The sequence below is a fragment of the Polyodon spathula genome, chromosome 14 (genome assembly GCF_017654505.1).
Source record: "Polyodon spathula isolate WHYD16114869_AA chromosome 14, ASM1765450v1, whole genome shotgun sequence".
NCBI lineage: Eukaryota > Metazoa > Chordata > Actinopteri > Acipenseriformes > Polyodontidae > Polyodon > Polyodon spathula.
The window spans coordinates 6,781,982-6,805,160 of NC_054547.1; the positions used below are offsets into that span (position 1 = coordinate 6,781,982).

The 23,179-nt window shown below is 35.5% G+C and overlaps 1 pseudogene; it reads left to right on the forward strand.

The window, feature by feature from the left end:
- Positions 1 to 925: 925 nt before the first annotated feature.
- Positions 926 to 20,700, forward strand: LOC121327079 (annotated as a pseudogene).
- The last annotated feature ends 2,479 nt before the right edge of the window (positions 20,701 to 23,179 follow it).

Genomic DNA, 23,179 nt, shown 5'->3' on the forward strand with positions numbered 1-23,179 from the left:
GAACTATTTTAATATTATTGAACGCTGGGTGGTTAGTTTGTCAAACAGACGCGTGGTTTAACGAAAAGATGCATTTCTATCATTATATATAATATAGATAGAAATGCATCTTTTATATTTATATTTATATATATATATATTATATATATATATATATATATATATATATATATATATATATATATATATATATATATATATATACAGCTAACCTGGACGCGTGTTCTGATCTTTGAAACTGTTAACGAGCTAACGACAATGCTCGCCATGCGTGATAATGCTCTTAGACGTTTTAAGTTTTAATAAAAGAGACAGATGAAAACCTTTTTTTTTTTTTTTTTTTTCTTATTAAATTAACTTAATGTTGCTTATTTCGGTATAGAAAATATAGAAAAGCATACCCTGGACGTAAGCATTAGATGTCTATCTTCTCAAGTAAATTAAATAATGATAGATCCTTCCTTGAGGTGTTTGTTTTACATTTTTGAGGCAACACTAATACATCCAGCTGTGTGATTAGCACTTTGCCAACTCAATATTTTCAAAACACTTAAATCTCGCAGTTGTCCTACTAATTACTAGGTATTGATAATGAAGTATCATGCATTGGCCTAGTCTATGACCAAAAATATACAGGACCTACTGGTACTTATAGATGACCAACCCCAGAAAACCAACCCCCCCCCCCCCCCCCAAAAAAAAAAAAAACATATTTGTTGTCTATCTCTATCTATCTATCTATCTATCTATCTATCTATCTATCTATATATATATATATATATATATATATATATATATATATATATATATTACAATGCAGCTGTATTGTTATTTCTAATGCAAGCCTACTCAACAGTGCAGTACCGTTGCATTCTACTCACTACCGCCCTCTAGCTCCCCGTGATGATTTTGTAATCGGATAACCATGGCAACCGATGAAATTGAGGTATATTGATAACGCATTTAGGATTTTTTTGATGTGCATGTCTCAACTTTGTTAAAAAAAAATCGTTGAAAACTACATGTGGACGAGTTAGATGAATGAATCACTGTTGCTGCCTAAATAAATTCAATATATAGTTTATGATAGTTCTAACTAAGGAAGGCTTCACAAGGCTGTCATTATTGTCGATTTGTCGTTCCATTTTTGAAATACAATTATTATAAAAAAGTAATCAAGTCAGCATAAAAAGTACATTTTAAAAGCGAGCGACGGTGGGAGCATCACTCACCAAAGCTGGGAGAGAGTTCCAAAGAGTCGGAGCCATGAAGCTAAATGAGCCAGGATGAATCAGGTGGTTTGTTCAGACAGCTGTCTTTTTACATGTTTTATTTGCTGTTCAGGTGTGTACATCCAGGTTCTGGTTTAACTATCGTCATGTGGCCAATACACTCTCAGTTTACAGAAGTTTCAAGAGACTGGGGATCCCTGACAAGTAAGGAATCCCTTTCATGTGTACAACATAAATGCCCATGTGCATTTTTCACCATTATAAGGACCATCCCAGCTGGCAGTACTGGATGTTGTAACAGTTACAGTTACCGTATGTACCATACATCTAAGTTGCCTAGATTAGGTATGGTACCGTTTTTTTCTGGTTACTTATACAATAAAACTAAACTTAATGTTCCGAAAATGGCAGTACGGGTAGCTGAAGTAGAAAAGGTGGGATGCAATAGTGCTCCCTGCTTCTTAGTGTGCTTGTATTATTAGAATACCAGTTTCCAATATAGCAGTGTTGCATGGCATAGTATAGCCTCTTGGAAGGGTAAAAATGATTCACCTGAACGATCAATATTGTAACTCATTAAAGAGTGACTTTGCTCATAGTTACTGATTTTTTCCCCAGTCACATTGTTCTGATGCTGGCAGATGATATGGCCTGTAACCATAGAAACTCGAAACCTGCTACTGTCTTCAGCCACAAAAACATGGATCTGAACATGTATGGGGATGATGTTGAAGTGGACTACAGAGGATATGAGGTATGAGAGATTCAATGCTACGTAGTTGTTGGTTTTTCTCCCCAAATACACTGATTGGAGTAAAAAAAAAAATGTAGGTAACACCATGTTGTTGTGTGTGCCAGGTATGTCTTGACCATTGATGGACTCTGTGATTTAGGGCACTGTAGCAGGTATCTTGCAACCTTAAATGTGCAGAAGCCAACATTTTTTTGCTCTTTAATGCAAAGGTGAATGTCCTGTACTAGTTATGTCCTTTACAGATGTACATGTAATACCTTTGAAATGCTTTGGTAATGTAACAAGTATATTTAAGTCACCTATGTTTATTGAAATGTATACTGTATATAAAAAGTAATTGTCTTGCTTGAATGTTTATTCAGTTCATGTTCTGTATACAGGTTACTGTTGAAAATTTCCTGGGTGTTTTAACTGGCCGCTTGCCACTAAGCACCCCTCGATCAAAACAACTGCTTTCTGATGACAGAAGTAACATTCTGATTTATATGACAGGTAGGTGTTGTGTATTACTGTTAAAATCCATTGATAATAGAGTACCTATGCTGCATTCATTAAAAATGAGCAGTTACTCCACCTCCACCTGCTAAAAAAAAATGTTTTTCTATTTCTATTTCTATTTGACCAGAGAAAACTAAAACAGCTAATTGGAGAGAATCTGTGTAGCAAGCCTATTGCTAGCTGGCATATTACAGTTTCAGTTTGAAAGAGATGGTTTTGGGTAGTGCGTTTTAACAGTAATTGGCTTTAGTACCACTTTCAGTATAATATAACCGCTTTCTGTTTGAACCACACTGCTCCCATGGCTTAAAGTCAAATGACAAAGCATGTTGTCACTGCAAAGGGATAAGGCTTCTTCGTAATGTTGTGTCCTCTGAGTCTTGCATAAACGCTTTAAAAAAAAAAGAAACACTTGTGTACGTGAATAATGTATTGTAGAAGTCTCAAGTTTGTAGCAAGTAACATACTTAAAACATGTAAGTTTAGCCTGTTTATTGAAATGTATACTGCATATAAAAAGTAATTGTCTCCCTTGAACTTTTATTAAGTTCATATTCTGTATATGGGTTACTGTTGAATAGTTCCTGCATATTTCATTGGCAGAGAATCATGATTATTGTGTATTCTGTGAAGTACAGATGCTTGGTTGTACCAAATGTTTTAAATTGATTTGATTGTGTTTATTTTGTTAGTAGTACTTTGTAGTTTTACAAATGTTCTCCACTTTTTTAGTTACAGTAAAAACTCTTGTATAAGTTGTGGCAGTATATAAGTTGCCCACCCCCCTTTTGAGACACCAATTTCAGGAAAAAGCCTATAGGTCACACCAGTGTCTAAGTCAGTCCTCCCTTTTTAGGACCCTCTAAAAATACCTAGAAAATAGGCTTATACAAAGGTTTTTACAGTATTTAAAACAAATGCTGGTAAACTTAAGTGACATTATTAGAAATGTAAACCCTTTCATAAAAAATAATTACTGTCTGTTGAAATGCATTCTCTATTTGTGCTTGATTAGTCTAAATTGTCAGGGTGATTTTTGAAAGATGCAAGCCTATCGGTTTTATTCATAACAAATTTGAATACGTTGATTAACTGTAATTTTTATTTAAAAAAAAAAAGAAAAATACGATAGGGAAAAAAACAAAAAAACAAATCTCAGTACACTTGTGGCAGTAAATGTGAATTAAACAATGAATCATCATCCTTTAGCTAGCAACTGAAAGGAAGCATGGAATTACTGTATTACTTTTTAACCCCTGAATGTCACACATTCACACTTGGAATTTCTTCATTGCTACTGTATAAATGTGAATAATTGACAATTGTTTAGTTTAGTATATAGCATGCAGCAATTGGCTACTTAAAAGTTACTAAGCCCAGTGATGCATTGGTGAAATCTTAAACCTTAAATCTTTGTCACATGAAGGTAAACAAATTGCAATTTTGATTTGACTTTGGAGATAAAGGTCTGCAGATCAATGTAATCTTAGTCATGGGCTGTGCAGTCAATTACATTTCCTGTTCAAATGGTAAAATTGAATGTCCCTTCTATATATTAAATCCTTTCTCCCAGTAGAATAGACTGCAAAAAGCTTGCTTCCGTTGCTATAGTGATCTACTATATGCTTGTGAAAAAGATGCCTCTGCTGTAGTTCCATGTGTTAAATTTAGAGATGAGGAACAAAAGTAATAAGCATCTCATTTTCCAGGTACAGTGAACTGCATCATTGACACATGCCAAGGTGCTTCCATGTATGAAAGGTTCTATTCTCCAAATGTAATGGCCCTAGCCAGCAGCCAGATTGGGTAAGACTCGCTGTCAATAAGTCTCAAACAAAATGATTGTTTTTGTTTTACATTTTCATTTCTGTTCTGCTGTAGGATTGTGGGGAGGGTGATTTCCACTGGACTTTCTTTCTGCCTGTATAGCATCATACTCTACCAACCCGGAAATACAAAAAAAATACAATGTACAATTAAATGACCGATACTATAGCTTTCCACAGGGTTCGTATGCTAGTCTGGAAAGTGGAAAAAGTATGGAAAAATGCCAAACTGATTTCCAGGTCTTGAAAACATTTGAAAAACCATGTCTCCGTTATGAAAGTCTTGAATAAATAACGCTTTCTGTAGCTATGGTGTGTATAAACATAGCATGTTAACATTGCTTTTTTCATTTCTTTAATGTGATTAATAAGATATACAGTAATTGTATTTTAAATGTATGGTGCTTGCTTGTAACTTACAGTATCGAGTGCAGCAACAGTCTCCGGTCTGAACCGTCAAAAGATTTAAAAAAATAAATAAATAAATCAAACTGCTCCTGATGTTGGGTTGCACAGCTCTGAATAATAAGATTTAAATTAACATTTGCAATTGAAACAAAACTGAAATTCTGCACAAATAGGTACTGTACTTGTAATTCTACTTTTATTCACAATCTCATTGCTATTATTATTATTATTATTATTATTATTATTATTATTATTATTATTATTAGTGGTAGTGGTGACAAATACTGTAATAATACAGAAAATCAAAGAATAAATAAAGTAATACCTTTATCCAAGATGTCTTCCTTAACTTTCTCCAGCAGCTTATATTGTTCGTTTTGGATTGTCCTTTTACTATAGCGAACAAAAGGCTTTGGACCCAGACAGGGTTGTTATAGTGAGGGTGCTCTGTATTTAGTATTTGACTTGTATGTTTAATATACAACACTTGCACATTTTAATATATAATGCGTGTACATTTGTTATTTAATTTTTGTTATTTTTCACCCCCCATAGTGTTCAACATTTAACAGAGGGTATAAAGAAGTTTGGATCAGAATCCAGTACCATTCCTTACAAAAAAAGCAATATACTGCAAGTATACTTGTGCCAAAATAGGATAGTATAATGGTACTAATATTATATAAAACCAGGCAATTTTGGCACAAGTATACTTGCAGTATACAACTTTTTATGTTTGTTTTGTAAATGATGCATCATAATTCTCATATATTGGACATTTCTTAGATTGTATCGTACTTCTCTTGCATCCCTGCATTGTGTCTTGCTTGATATGCAACTCCAGATTCTGACCAATACTTTTAGAAAACCAGGTGCAACTTCTGCTCTGGATCAATAATGCTGTAATTGCTGTAATGCTATAATGCTCTGCGGCTGCCCACCTATGTGGATAACTATCAAAAAACTAGTAGAAACTAACTAGAGCACAAGTCTGGGAAAAACAAATGGAAGTCTGGGAAAAGTATGGATTTCTATTTGTTTAGTGATGTTTTGCATGAAAATGAGTCTGATTTTTCTAGAACTGTTCTTTTTCTTTCTGATAGCACCAGCCTGATCTTGCAATTGGAGTTCATCTGATGGACCGATATACCTTTTATCTTCTGGAATTCCAGCTAGTCAAGCCAATATGAATGATTTAGTAAGTAACTAAACACATCTTGAGTAGTTTTCGGAGTGGTTTAGTTTAGCGTGGTTTATTTTGTTAAAAATGGTATATACTGTATTACTTCAATTTGGCGCCTCCCTTGAATTAAAGACGCCCTCGTATTGACGCCGCAGTCATACATCAGCTTTATCATAGAGGCCGCCCTTGAATAAATGCCGCTATCAATAAAGGAACATTAAGGGATTTTTTTCTCCCCCCTACTAAAAAAGACACACGCACAGTAAACAAAAAAATGCGCAACACTGACTATGTACATGTAACGCCCCCAATGAGACGGGAGCCTCAGTCTAGCACGTAAATTACAAACTAATGTACACACACATAGTAAGCACATTTTATTTTATGTTAGTACAATTCTGAAAGAAAATGCAAGATAAACTACGTACAGAACAGCAGTCCTTCTGAAGTTCTTATACATGGTTTTGTTGTTTTGTTTTGGGTTCAATTGTAATTCCCGTACAAATAAAAACAATGTGCTTATTATCTGTGAGAAGATTTAGTTTCTGTTTCTCTTGCAGAGAAATTACAAACAAGCACGTTACAGTGAGAAAAAAAAATAACCCAGTAAGAGATATTGTAGTTTTTACAGAAATCAAACTGATATTCTGAGGTAATTGTTGGTGCAGAAAAAAATCTATGTCACACTCTTGGATTTAACTGCCACAGCAGCATTGTCCCACCCCTTAACGAACACACACTCCTGATTCGCTGGTACAATACTCCCCTGACCTTCCAACTCCCACCTAATAGGCTCTCGGTAAGTGTCACCGATAAATGTACTGTAGTCAACGTAGGTTAGCCACACACGCTGCTACATACAGATAGGCTACCGTATTACAGAAAAAAAACAACCGCGATTCTTTTAAAATGTCATAAACCATGTAATTAAATATTACAGCGTTTGATAATTATAGTGTTTATAATTATAATTTTTTTTATTTAGTCATCGCCAATTTTTTACCCCAGTTTTCTCCCCAATTTAGTGTGCCCAATTATTATCTGTATCCTCGGCTCACTGTTCACAAACCCTCCCGACTTGGGAAACAGCGGCTGGAGCACCCGTCCCCCGAAACGTGCTCCTGCCAGTCCATCATTTTTCGCACCGTGGATCCACAGCAAGGCCTCCAGACATATAGTGCTGGAGGACAGTACAGATCCGGCAGCTCCACTGTAGACCCACAGATGCCCTATTGCCCACAGGGGTCGCTGATGCGCGGTGAACAGTGGATTCCCCTGCCAACCTAAGCCTTCCCTACCCGGGCAGCACTCGACCAATTATGCGCCGCCCCCTTGGAACTCCCGGACACGGTCGGCTGTGACATAGCCTGGATTCTAACTTGCGATCTCCAGGCTATAGGGCACATCCTGCACTCCAAGCAGAGCGTCTTTAAAGCATATAAAGGCCACCCTCTTTTAAGCGCCGCAGTCATTTTGATCAATTTAAAGTAAATGCCGCGGCGCCAAATTCAAGTAATACAGTACATTTAATTTCAATTTCAGTTACACAGTGAAAGTCTAGAAATAAAAAATAAATATGGTTTTATATATATATATATATATATATTATATATATATATATATATATATATATATATATATATATATATATATATATATATATATATATTATTTCTATATTATCAGTGTTTAAAAATGCTATTGCCCTGCAATGTTTTAATAATTCAAACTGTTTTCATTTTATTAACCAAATATATATTGATCAAAATGAATTTATTTCCTCCAGTGTAAAAATGACCTTGGTGCAGTACTGCAAGGAAAGTCTTTTTTGTTTTCCTGCATAAAGCTGAGTAAGTGAATTAAAAGTTGATTAGAAGCTTCATTTTTCAGCTTTGAATGGAGAGATGAAAAAGAACAGTAGTCTGTTGTACTCGCCTTGCTTTTAATCTTGACTAATCGTTTGGTGCCATTTTAAAATGAATAAAGATTATGCCTCATTTTGATGAATTGGACTGTGTTAGATACAGTAGAATCATGATTATAAGAAGCTATTTAACAGCAGTAAAGGGGGTTCCAGCATGCAGAATAGCATTTATTATCAAAACTCAGGAAGTGGTCTTAAGATGAAGCTTTCAATAGTACAGCCTGTCATGTCATAACTTGCGTCCTGTACAGTAGACAGTACTGTTTTGTGAAATAATGAGTTTTATAGTGAAATTCACCATTTAATATTTGTTTGCAGATAATAATACTAATTATTAGTATTATTTCCGGTATGTAATTAAAACCAAATGTATGTTCAACTTGTATTTAGTTCATGCTAGTAAATGTGCCAGTCCTTTGCCACATTGTACTGTGAATGTTTTTGTGTAAGGAATATCATGTATTTGAGTGTATCCTAAATGTATTTCAGCACAGAAAGCAATTCAAATGAGAGCTTCAAGAATGTAAAATTTCACTAGCAGTTTGTTTTAGTTGTGAAAGCAGACTAACAGCTTTAATGGGGCATGTGGGCACTTCGCATTAGTCATTATGTCAACCTGTTCCTGGAAGCTGCAGTATCTTTTATCACAGATACAAGAACAACACTACAGAAAAAAGCAAGTTGTTAGAATCTGCATGTGCGATCTTTCTTTACTTTGTATCTCCTACAATGATTCAGGGTCTTGGTGAACACTTACTGATGTCGGTGGAGCTATTGATTTGTCCAACAACAACAACAACAACAAAAATCTTATTTTCCAAAAGGAATCAGTCCTTAGTCAAAAGGTAGATAAATGCAGTACTCTGGGACCCACAATGAATTTATAGTACGTTTGGTAATAAATCTAGCAAAGTACAATAAATGTGTCGTGGTCATTTGTTTTCAAATTGGAAAGTTTATGTACCTCATTTGTTTGGTTGCTATAGTACTGTATAATTTTTCCTTTTGCTTATCTTGTTAGATGTTTGAAATGTCTGCGCTGGTTGACAGGGTTAGGGACTAGTGTTCTTCATACTAATGGGCCAGTGTAAAATGTGCACAGTATGATAACTGTCGTAAAATACCAGTTTGAATACTGTAAATCACTCGCCTGAACAAAACAACTTTGAGAATAAGTAGACTTGTGTTGTACAGGGTGTTGAATAAAATGTCCTTTTCCTTTACTTTGCCCATAGCAAAACAGTGTTATCTGTTGTATACAGTAATTACCAGATTTGAGGTGTAGAATAACAGGAGCACTGTCAATAGCCTAATGGACCTGTACCGACTCACCTCTACTTCATGCATAAATAATATATATTCTTCAGTCTTTACTTTGGTGCTTCTTTCCTAGGACGCTGTGTCTAATGATGACTGGCATTTGACGTGTCTGATATGACTCCACAAGCTGCATTTGATGGAGCCAACCTGTGGTTATGTGACATTTTACTATGACGTGTTCCCCCAGTAAAGGGGTAATGTGGAGGCGTCTGGACGCACATCTGTACACGCCTCACACTTCCATTTGCATATCTATTATGAAACTTGGCCAAGTCATTCTTAAGCACCGGCTATTAAGAGTCAGAATCTGTGGATATGGCTGGTGTCTGTCTGACTGGAAATATAAAATTCAGGCTTGGTACTGAAAGTGTTAAAGGCCGGTATTTTGAAGATGGCAGAGCAATTTTACTTGAAGAAATTGCTTCTGTCAGTGTGTGTCAATTTTGCAAAAGTCCTGAGGTCAGCGTCCCTGCTGTTATTTTTTTAAATGCACCGAGCACACAAGCATGCACAGAGCACAGTAGAAATATATAAACTCAAACAAAATTGCAAGGTTACAAGGGTTATCGGGCAGAAGCTCTTTGCAATTTTCAGTAATGTTCTGGAAAAAGAATTGGTAAGAGGCTTGTAGGTTAAAGTCTTTTGGAACAGTTTGCTTGAAAGGTAAGGGAATTTTTAAAGAGACCTTTGCCACTACCATAGTTTCTTATTTAACATTTAACCCTACTGGGGTTGGAAGATAAATGTGGTGGTTCTAGTGGCTGTTTTTTTTAAAATGTAGATTGTAACCCTTATTTTGTTCTTTACCATGTTCGAGTCTTTACATGGGAACAAATGGAAGAAGCAAATGCACGATGACCTCATACAGTATGAGGATTCCATGTTCCTTTTTCCAGCTATTTTCAATAGTTCAAGAATGGAAGGGTTAAATTAAATCAGTGTTTGTCATGCTTTTAAAAAAGAAATGACTGTTCAGTAGTTCTGATACTATCCTATAATTGACACTACCGTTAAATGGGGGGGAATTCTGTCCTATTGCATGAATCAACCATTTATTGTACCAGTTCAGCATAAATATAGGATACATTGGTAGCAAGACGGCATAGAGACAACATGAAAATAACTGTGATTTTTTTCTTCAGTTAACACCCAAAAGTGCAATTGGTGTATACGTATGTTTGAGAACAGTGGAGGTGGTGAGGAAGAGACATAAATGATGTTAAGTGTAGGATATGAGTAGAGGGTGACTCAAATAAGTGGGAGGTGTAGGAGAGGGAAAAAGTCACACAGAAGATCTAAGATAACACTGTAGAGCTTGATAACACTGTAGAGCTTGATAACACTGTACAGCTTGATGTACTATCTGGGGCATGGTGCTAATGACCCCATTAATAGACTTGGCAACCATGTAATTTATGATCAATACTCAATAGAATTTTGTTTAACATTATGTGATGGATTCGGATGGACTTGCAGTACAATCATAACAAAATTCAACTTTTCTTTTGCAGTTCAAAGTGTGCCCCAAAAGCTTGTGTGTTTCCACACCAGAGCACAGGACTGACCTCTTCCAGAGGGACCCCAGGAACGTTCTGATCACTGACTTCTTTGGAAGTGTCCAAAAAGTGGAGATTACAACAGAGACTGTCAAGCTCATCCCAAACATTGCAGAGAACGATGAAAAGTGAGTATAACAAAATGCACGACATAAGGGTCATTCACAGCAGTGCCATTTATAATGGAAACCAGTACTGTCTTTACTCACCAGATTTTGTGTCATTTTATTTTATCTGATTTACAACGAAGATCCTACATCTACCAATGCTCTTTTAAAGCAACACACATTTCTTTTTTTTTTAATGTTGTTTCCTGGATCCCAGGAGTCAGAAACCATATTCTGGAGCATGTTATAATAAAAGTAAGTGTGTGTGTGAGAGAAAGCAGCATTTGGAAAAATGTCATCACAAGAATGTCTTTACAGCTTGTTGTGCCTCACATGGTAGTAAACACACTGGTAACATGAGAGAGGTTTCTGTTACAAAGGTCTTTATAGATCCCTTCACATACTTTCTCTTGAGGATCATTTTGAGCTTGCCAAAAAGTACAATTATCAAAGTTATTTTACAAATGAGTTTATTCAGTTATAAGAAATACAAGCTGGCTTTGCCTTTTTTAAAGATAACCAATTTTACAATTTGTAGTTTACAGCACAAGGTGGCAGTAGAGGCATATTAGCTGTAGTTCTTGTCCCCATGATGGTCTCAATTGGATGTACAGCAGTCTCATTCAGTTTAAATAAACATACACGGTGTTTATTTTTTATTTTTTTGCAAAGCAATGCTAATACTTTTATTTAAAAAGTAGTTGAATTGACTGTAAACCAAACAAAACACACGTGCCATTGAAAAGTGCATTGTTGTGTTATTGAAAGAGAAAAGTCATATCTGTTAACTGACAGATATGACTTTTCATATCTTTTCATAGCATGTTCAGATTTTTCAAAGGGTCTACACAGCTTTCCTGCTGAGTGATTATAATTACATTCCTCAGTAAAATATGAAGCTTTACCAATTGAGAGGCTTCGAGCTACACTTCTTCATGTGGAGGAACAGAAATGCACTATTTTGATACCACAGTATAGTTAGACTTCAGGTATCACCTTGGTGCTTGTAATGAATACAATTTTTTTAAAATAAACTACAGAAGTGATTACACACACACACACACACACACACACACACACACACACACACACACACACATACACACACACACTGCTGTCATACTTATTTAAGACCTGCTAGTGGATATTACTGCATTTTAAATACACTGTTTATGAAAGCTTTCAAAATGTTAAGAAACTTCATTAATCAAATGTGAACAAAACTTGTTTTGTGCACCCAAATTGTAAAAGCTTCTATGGTTAGGATCACGAAAAGCTGCTTGAGACGACCACGTTAAGATCACATTGAAGCTGCAGAGTTTTGTTTTTTGTTGTTGTTTAAATCAGTTACTGAAGATCTTGTAACCATGAGCCCATTGCACGAGCAGGGAATAAAAATGAAACTTGTCTACTGTAGGTCTGCATTTGATCTCGAGTGCTTCAGCAGATGCGCTGCTATCTGGAAAGGGCTGTCAATCACAGCTATAGAGGACACAACCTCAATTTCTGCCTTGAACCGTTTTTCCTGTTTTGCTTTGTTCTGGCGTTCCTTCCTCCCTTATTGCAAGTATTGTGAAGTTCACCCTGTATGCAAGGGACAGCAGCAGGAGTTGTTGAATCCCCCTCCCCCAGCCCCCCTTCATATCTTGTGAATTAAACCATACATTCTGAGTATATTTGTTTAAAAAAAAACAATAAAAAACAAAAATAATAAAAAATCTTAAGTCTTACTAAGTTTTTAAATGTTGCAAAAATGGTAATGCTCATATGTTAACTGACTTAGTATGTGAATTATAAATGCACAGATTTGGTTTACACACACATGCCTCTCCCCCACTCTCAAACGACAGTACATGAGTCCCCATGCTGTGCGTGTCTCTCTATCTCTCAACTCCCACAAATATTGACTTTAAGAATCCTATTTATATTATTTCTCTTTTTATAAAAGCTTTACATTGATAGATTTTGAATTTTAAATTGTTTATGTGCTCAAAACACGTGGATTTGTTTATCTGATGAAGAACAAAACCATAACGCATTACACATCCAACAATTGAGGGTCTGAACGCCTTTTTTATATTTATTTTTGTATTTCTCTGTTCTTGATGTACCATAACTTGGGTATACTTACAGTAATGTTTACTCAACCCCTTCTTTAGTGATCTAATACTGTACTAGATCTATTTGGACATGTTTACAGCTATATTTAGGAGAGGAAGGGTTCACTACTGTAATAGCTTATTCACGTTCTGTAAATAAATGTGTACTAGAAGTAATTAATAACCTGAACTGTGAAATGTGATTTTGATTAATCAGAGTTTGGTTTTAATTAAACTAAATGAAGTATTTGGACATGAATGAATTGAAAATATTGTATAAATACCTTGCCTGGGAGTCTAATTTATATTTGATTTTTTCGGGTATTTTCAATACAGTATTATGATTATGACCACATTTTGGCAGTGTAATACATTTGTTTTGCCCTGAGAAATGGAAATCTGCATTTGGTATTTTCAGCAAATCGCGATTGTGACCACAGTGCAAATGTTATGGCCCGTGGGGTTGTTTAACCATTCTGTGTGGGCATGTACAGTAAGTCCTTGGAATTATTCGTTTAGTATTAAAGCTTGGCTTTCTTTAATCATACACAGAACAACTGTGGAATATCAACACTTGATGCAATAGAAAGTTTATTTGTTCTATGGCTGTCTAGGGAATGATTGTCAGTCTAATTTATTGCGTGGAACAAAATGAGTTGCCTACCTGGCTGGTCTTGTGAATCGCCGGCAGTAAATTTCCTGTCTTCACAGTCATGCAATGCTGAAATACAAGAGTGACCCAGGTTTAGTAATGATAGCTGTTTCCAGATATTGAAGTTCCAGTTGAAATTCCATTGATATAATGTGCTAAAGAATAAACAATACAGTAGACACCTTTTTTAATGTAAATAAGTCTGTACAATTTAGGTATTTATTTATAATGCATGTTTGTGTTTTGCAGGGCAACTTCATGTACCTCATAAGACCAAAAAAAAAAAAAAAAAGTCTTAGAATTACTCTACATGTTGCTTAGTTTTTTGGTAAATTGTTCACCTGTAAGGTGTATACTTTTCATATGTGTCCTAATACTAAAAAAAAGTGAAAGCAGAATTCATAAACCAGTTTTATTCTTTCATCCAGATGTGTTTAGCTCAAGGTTACTGTAGTAAAGCTGCATGTGAATTCAATCATGGCTCAGCGGTGGCACAAACATGCATGGCGGATCAGAATGTATATGTGTGTGTAAAATGGTTTTGTTTTTTGCAAAGCATCCTGAATAATGAAAACACTAAAGTAAATGTAGTGGTGATGCGCAAGTCAAAGTGATATTGCTATTGACTGTAAACTGACAGAAATCATCCTGATTTCTAATTTAAAAAAAAAAAAAAACTTATTGAAGCATGACGTTACTGCTGTGCAAAATATATCTGTATACCTTGCAGTTGAGCACACTGGTGAGGTATATCTTTTGTATATTCAGTAACAGTGATGTTAATGGTTATGCACTTGCTGCATTTAATTGTGGGTGAAGTTTCAAAAGACTAAAGGCCTAAAGGCCTCCACACACCAGGCGCGATACGTTTTTTTTTTTTTTTTGGGCGACAAGATACTTTCGCATCAACCCTAAACGCCAGAAGTGACATAGAGACGATGCGACAGGTTTGAAAACTGCCAGGTCTATACAACTATTAAAAATTGCTATTGACAAAACTATGATCAAGACTGGTGCATATTAAATCATATATACCAGGCTTATCCTGTTCCTTCGAAATGGATTCCCATTTAATGTCTTTTAAATTTCAAAACATAGGGTTCAGTCCTATTTATTCTGCGTCGCCCTGGAGTTGCTCCAGTTCTGCCTGTGGTGTGAAATATATTTATCAAAATTATAGGTTCTGTTCATTTTGTCACATGGAGTCCGGTGTGTAGAGGCATTAAGAGTGCCCTTTCTACACACACACACACACGCACACACACACTCTTTCAGATAATTAAATTATTGACCTCTGTTAGTAAGTGCTTTTTAACTTTCATGCTGCCTAATCTGCTCTTTCCAGATATAATGTTGCTGTCCATGGTTTCTGTTTTTCAGACAGAAGTATATTGAACAAATGCCTGTGGCTGAAATAATTCATCAGGTAAAACATCACAATATAAATATTTAGTCTGCTTTATTACATTGATTGGAAAGTCCCTTACTAGACGAATTGATGTAATACACACAGGCTTTCAGCTGCAACAGCAGCCCCAGTATGTTGATAATGTGTGTTTATGTGCAGATTTGTTGTGCTGTACAAACTATAACCTATTGGGTTATTGATGAGGACTTCCCATGTATTGTGTTCAGCCAGTATAGTGGGGGAGTGAGAATGTTAAAAAGAAAATGCTGGTAAGCAGAGAGAACACAATACCTGAGCACCTTGTGGTAAGTAGGTCTTTTATCAATATCGAGCACTTTTGAATTGAAACAGGCACCGTGATGTGAAGTAGCAAGCAATTATTAATAACCTGAGCCTCTTCAAACTGTGTTTCATCACACGGTCAGGTTGGAATAAATAGAGCTGGTAATCCATTTTCTATCAGTCTCCGTGGTGACCCTGAAACTACATTTTGCTTTATTGGAACACTTATATGAAAATGGTATGACCCCTGTGAGATTTCACCTCCCATTCCTTTTATTGTATCCTGCAAGCTGAACACTGATAAGATCAAACCATATGTAAATATACTGTAGATCTGTCCTATTGCGTTCATTCAGTGTTTTAATCAATTATCCATATTTTATTACCAAACAAAACCTCTTAAATTGTTCTCCCTTACTGCATTAGTTTACGGCGGGCAACTCCATTTCAAATCATGAAAAGAACATGAACCTCATTTAAAACTTTCACATTCTCAATCTTTTTCCTGAAATATTCACCTGAGGGAAAATAATTGATGTGGCCAACACATGGAAGATTAAAAATGAGAAGCGGTATGTGTGGCAGGAATTCCCTGGAGTTGTCGGTGCTTCAAATAGCCGAACAGGTTGTAAATGTCATGTGTTTACAATTCAGTCTTCATGCCTGGCTTTCACCATAAATGAAACGAATAGTGGAGCAGCCAGTAAGTCAATACGCTTTCAACAGCAGGAGCAGTGGGAAACAGACTAACAGCTGCATGGAATAGTAAAACAGGTACCATGCTATCCACTTCACTATTATTCATTCTCTGAACATCCCTGGCCAATCGGTTTGATCCGTTCACTCAGATTCTAAGAACTTAGAGTTTTGTTTGAAGGTTTCTCGTGCATTGTATTGCAGAGCTTTCGAATGTGCTGGACACAGCATTATAGTACTAACTGGCACTGCCAGAAATGGTGCCACGGTTATATATATATATATATATATATATATATATATATATATATATTAATTTAATTAAAATAATTCTATTAAAGATATTAAGAAAAAAATTTTACATAATTTAATTTAACATTTAATTTTACAGGGCACTCTGCTCATGTGATAAGTAAGAGTTAAGTGACTTGGTTAGCGAAAAGAGACACAAGCTTGAACCATTTTTCTAGACACTGCAGGAAAACCCCTATAAGAGCAAATATTTGTGTGCCTCCAGCGGTGTGTGTGGTTTTTTAATTTTTATGCAAATCTTTTGGTATAATTAAGACTGTAGAAGCAGTGAGACTGAGACGAGAATCTTTTTTTTTCAGTTATTTTGTGTTCTATTTGTTTAAACAGAAGAGGCTCTGAAAAAGGCATGCAGCAGTCTTGTAGTCTGAGTGTAAGGTATTGCAGCTGAAAGTCTTTTGAAAATAATATAGACTGTTTATAGAGGGACTGATCGAATGGTTCACAATTCTAAGCCTTTCATGATGAGTAGCGTAGATTGCAGGACACAGGATCAAATCTGCCCTTTTAGAAAGGTAAAGCACAGATTTAAGTGGGTTAGGGTGTCCTGACAGCAATCTATTTTCATAGTGTGATAGGAAGTGCATTTTTATTTTGAACAGTGAAATGACAGTCCAGGATAGCTGTAGGAAAATATGGTTCAGTAAGTGAAAAAGTTACGATTAGGGATATTGGCAAGCAACAATAAAAGTAAAATCTCCTTTATGAAGCAGAGAACTAAGGCGTTCAAGTATTTAACATTAGGAAGTGAACCAAGCTGAAGGGCAGAGTAATTAGAAAATGTGACATCAATTTCAAGACAAGATTGTAGCAATATACAAAAAGATGGAGGTCCAGTTATTCACTTTTTTTTTTTTTTTTTTACTAGGGTCTTTCACTGTACAGACAGATTAGAGCTTTTAAATTCTTTTAATACAAATTTCTCATTCTGTAAAGGCCAAGGTGTATCAAGACCCACAAAGATGTTTTCATTTAATAATACACCACCCAAATCATTGGAATAATTTTGTAGAGCTAAATTGGGCTGATCTGATGTGTCCCAGCATGCACAGGGGGTTACGTTCTGAATCAACAATCCTCCAAAGAGTCAAAAGAAAACACTTTGGTACGTTTGAATGAGAGCAAGCCACCAGGGTCAGCTGGCAGATATGAAACTGATGAAATCTAATGCATTTCTTAATGTTAATCCAGGATTTTTCTATCTCATTACATTACTGTCCAGGCTTTCATAGCTGCTTGGTATAATACGCCATTATCAAAAAAATTCTCTCATAACGATTTCACACTCGCTATGAAACATAATGCTCTAGAAGTTCTGTACTAGATGAATGTGGTCTGTGGTCTTTTAAAATAGTGATCTTAAGAATGCAGTAGACCTCTGCAGCTACAAAATGCTATGAAGAAATAGGCCACCAAACCCCAGGACGTTCATTGCTGTACTGATTAAATGTATCTCTCTTAACAGACTACATACAAAGAGTAATGCAAATTGAATATCACAAAGAGTCTGGCCTTTTAAGGGTGTATCAAGTGACACGTCACCATCAGTTGAAAGTAAAAATATGAATATAAAATGCTAAGACTATCCACCAGAGCAGGGATGATGAATGAGAAAAGAAAGCAATATTGGCAGATCACCTTCCAACCTATGAGCGCCAATCATTTTCTTAAATAATACACCTGAGTTGAATTTTGATTAAACATTTCTCATTTCCTTTGAAAGTGACTGAAGTGTGTAGAATAGCACAAAACAGTATTTTCTATGAATTTTAAATAGCTCTATGGTAATAGGTAGAAATACCACCTAACAGGACATGTAAGCAACAAAAATCATTTCATAGCCTGTTTTATAGTCTTTACTGGAACAATATCTGCAACTGCATTAATTTTTTTTTTCTGCAATCTATACAATCCCTCACGGAAGGAAATAAACATCCCATTACATAGCAGTTTGATCCATTCTTGGTTTTACTATGCATTTTAATAAGACACACCTGAACGTGTTACCTATACTCTGGCTAATCAACCTCGTAAGAAAACCTAGAATGGGTGAAACTACTATGCAATAGGAGTCTTATTTCCATTTCTGACACATGCAAGTAAGATGATCTTTTGTTTTGTTTGTTATTTTACCTGAACCTCTTTCTGCCCATTTTGTGGCTGACTGATTGCCAGTCCTGTTGTTAATGATGTTCAGTAACTACAGAAGAGGTGGTTGTTTAGAGGCAGAATGGCACTGAGGTTTGCTATGCTGTGCTTTACTCACTAGAGCACGCTGTGCTGTGCTCTGCAGATGTGTTGCATCTCACAATGCAGTTAATTGGACTGAACAAGTAACCTGGTACAGTACCTCAAGCAAGACCCCATCCTGTGCATTTACAGATCTGTGAAGCAGTTAGCAGCAAGTTGTCTCAAAACATTAAAATGATCAAAGGGATATACTCTTGACATGTGCAGTTGCTACTTTAGATTCAGACAATAGCACCATTTCTGTGACTTTTTCTGTAAGCCGATAACTCAAAATCATACTTTCTGTATTAAAAATGATACTGTTCTTGCAACACCACAACAGCTCTTCAAGGTTTTTATCAGACAAATATTTCTGAGTACGGTGCATTTCAGAACATTAATATTTTAAGGTAGAAACAATTTTTAGCTCTCACCTGGTTGTAGGTTACTTGGGGGTGGATATTTGGAGCAGATGGTTATCTTTCGGAATGTTTTCATTTGTAGCCTAACGCGTGATCATTGCACACATTACTTCAATAGTGTTGTGACTTGTTTGGTGATGCATGTTATCATCCTGTTCTGCTAAATCCAGATAGTGTTAAAGAAGCACTGAGAAGCTTTACTGCAGTGCATACACCTTGCAAAATTCAAAGGTCCCTTTTAAAATCTGTAAGTCTTTACATTTTTGCTGAGTTAGAGTGGTTAGAAATTAATTCTGCGCTTGGGAAGAAACAGTGGGAGAGGTGGGACGGATTCTTAAAAGGTCAAAGCTTTCATTTCTGAAAAAAAAAAAAAGTCATAACTTTCATTTACATGAAAGTCTTTGTTATACATATTTAATACTCTAAAACTTTATTTCTAATGGATTTATCAGCAGTACTTTTAGAATTGGGGTTTGTTTTGTCATTGAAAACATGAAACGCTGAAAGCTTTGCTTTGACTGCAGTTTTTATATAAAAATGCAGTGCTTTTTTTTTTCCTTGTGCATTCCACTGATGGGCAGTATCAGGTGTACACCTGCCTGTGTTTTTAAGACTCTTTGGCTTGTAACGGATACACTTTGATGCTTTTGAAAGATAATGGATTGGCAAATTCCATGGAGTAAGCCATGTTTCTCCTGAAGTCCATACAGTAAGCCTGGTCAGACTCCAATCTTTGTGCCAAATTGTTTGGTATTTTGATTACTGCTGTCGTTATTTCTTTTTTTGTTTTTTACATGTCAATTCCATCAATTTCAAAGACATGCCATTCAGAGCTAAGAGGCGAAGTCATTAATCCCGCCAAAATGTTGATTAAGTCTCGTTCAGGCCAGGGCTGTTAGACTAGCTTGTGGTTACTTATGTGCTGCTTTAGTCCGTGTATAAGAGCAGCTACAGAAGAGGACTCTCGGGAGGTCAGTAGGTTTTTGAGCAAGAGTATTTAGTCAGGAATACGAGATGCCACTTCACAGGAGATGTCTGACCATGGTTAAGAACTTTGTGACTGATTGCAGAAAGAAGCTGGTGAAAGGTGCAGTAAAATAAGGCTAAACCTGCATGTTAATTAGTGTGATGTGAATGTAAACGCTCAAAGAAACAGATTCATGTTTGAGAAACTCCACCAGAGTGGAGTACAATAGGTAAGCTGGCTATCTTGTAATGTTTGACATGGCTTATTAAAGAAGAGCATTGTAAATTAATTTTAAAATGTTTTACATTTATTTCCTAATCAATTTGAAGCCATCCATCAATGATGTGTCATCTTGAGTTATCAATGTCTTCAGTAAAAGGCTTAAACATCAGACCTAGAAATGCCATTTGTTATGCGCTACCTACTTGGAGACAGATTGATTGATTAAATCCATAACATTTGGACATATCACGTAATTGCTCTGATGTTGTTATTTTAAGGCATTGTTTTAAAAGTCCAGTACCACCAACTATGCTGGATTCCCTCTAGATGTTGTTTTTATTTATTTTTTCAGTAACCATTGTTTGAACTAATAAAAGAAACCTGTAAAACTAAAATGTCCTGCAGTTTGTTCTTAAGTATTTAGTTAAGGAATAATACTGTACTTGAATGGTGCTACCAGATGTCACCCTTTTTGATTGTGTTTTACAGAAACCAAAACAGAAGGACTGGCACCCTCCAGATGGATTTATCCTTGGGCTGTGGACATTAATTATCCTTGTGTTTTTCAAAACTTACGGGATCAAGCATTTGAAGCACATATTTTAAGGCATTTATCTTCAGTTGTCTGAAATCCCTTTCTGCGATTTAACTCCCAGAAGAAGAAATTTTCAGTGTCTCAAAGATAGAATGTTTAACTTGTGTTTTTTTTTCTTTTCTTTTTCCTCTTTTTGAAATGGCACCTCAGGGTTAGAGATCCTTTACTAAATGACAAATTTAGTTAGATAGATTTCAGACTACTGCTGGTAAAATAGCACACACAGCAATTTAAAAAAGCATGGTGTTCTGGAATTTCAGACTACTGCTGGTAAAATAGCACACAAAACAATTAAAAAAAACATGGTGGTCTAGAATTTCAGACTACTGCTTGTAAAATAGCACACACAGCAATTAAACACGTTGGTTATGTTTTAAAGACGGTCATTCATTTTGAAGAGCAGGCTTCAATTTAAATGTAACAGCAACTCAGGTCTGGGTTTTGCATAAACCAAAAGCACCTATATTGCCTCTTTCTATTTCTAAACCTTTTAGGTGCATATTGCTAGATCAGGAATGTCTTTATTAGGAACATTATGATTGGTTTCACAGACCCTGATTGCCACTAATATTAGACTCCCTTACTTGAAGTGAAGTTAGATAGTGCTAATCTGTTAAACCAGCCATCTACTCTGCTCCATTGTATTTGAATATGTTTTGGTTAATAAACCCAGATACTAAAGGCTGGCTAGTACAGTATGAAGATTGGTTTGTAAGGTGTAAATGTGTAACTTATGTTGTGTTGGATAAAAATGTTTTTATATAAACTTGAAATTTAATTCTTTAGTTATTCCTTTTCATGTATTTGAATTTTTCAAGATATATTATGTTTTCTTAAGGCTATATGTACATTTTATGTATATATATATATATATATATATATATATATATATATATATATATATATATATATATATATATATATATATATATATATATTTATAAGTCAATATGTCTCTCTTTCTCAAATCAAATGTTTGGCTTCCTTTTGCAAATACCAGTAAAATAAATTATATAGTTTTTCCCTGAAGATGAAGAACATGCTATGTTGTTTGACAGATAGAATAATCCTGTCTAATGGCTTGAGAACACTTTCTACTTGCAAATCCTCTTAGGTTTAAATAGACGTCAGTCTTGCTTCTTAACCTGTTTGACAAGGTTTTGAGGGAGGAAAGTGTTCCTCTTCTGGGTTAAGTGCTGAGTGTGAAAGGCAGCACATGGGAGAGGGGTGGATCTTTAATAGCATTACAGATATTCCAAAGCTTAGCAAACCATATTGATAGTTCATTTTTCTCACAAGCGTGAGGGATACAGCTGAGTTGTTTAATGAGATATATCTCATTATTAGGATGGGCTGCTTCATCAGTTTCCAGGTTTTCTATATTATGTATTAATTTGTAAAAAGAACAGTATCATTTATTTGTGTTTTAAGGGACTGCTGTAAAGTCTTTGTTTCTCTCACCACATCTTGGGGAAGAGATTCTGCTGTGCATATCTCTGAAATAAAACTGATTATTAAAATGTGCTCTCCTGATGGAAGAGGAACTGTGTGATAGCAGAAGCTTGTGTAAAGTTCTGTCCATTCAGCTGTTTGGAGAGATCTTCAGAAAAAAACAGTCCTTGTGTTTGCTATGATGATAAAACATTTTATTCTTTAGCATGAAATCTGAAAATTGTTACAAATGATTGAAAGTTAAAGATTATGTGACCTTAACTGGATTCAAATCTATCGAAGACAAATTCATATGTAACCCACTTTGGTACCGCCCCCCACTGCCTTTTCTTACAAAACTGCCTTCTGCCTTCCTTCAAAGTGCTGAGCTTTCTTATTGCTTACTTACCTTATGATTGCATTTCCTTTCCATTCTCTCCTCCACCTGACACAAAACTAAACAATTTAACCAACTTGAGTGCAGCATCCTTGAATTAGTCCCGACTGGAAAAGAAAACCCTTGATACCTCAAAGCATTAGAAATTACATTTAGAAAATGACTGGGATATCTTATTAACTTATTAGTTAAAAAAACAACAACAACAACAACAACAAAACTGACAATCTGATTGCAATATACAGCAGCAAAAAAAACGTGTAAAGAAATTCTACAAGGCACAAAATGAGCGCATATATGTATGTATATACAGTACTCCCTCGCCAACCGCGGAATTCATGTATACACGGTTTTCCTTTTGTATACCAATTTGCCAACAGCGGCATAAAGATTTGTGTATATGTGGTTTTGCACGGAAACATTCCACGCCATCTTGTGTATCTCCCGCTACCAGTACCAGCATCATCTCTAGCTTTGTCTCTTGTACTAGTCATAGTAATATGCGCATGCGGTCTCGTTGCTCCATGTTAACTTAGCGTAATTGTCACCAGTCAACAACAACTTGGCCTTGAACTCTAAAGATTCAAGGTAAATAAAACATTACATTTTATTATGTTATAATTTTATTACTTTTTACATTGCCCAGTGTGTTATAGTATTTG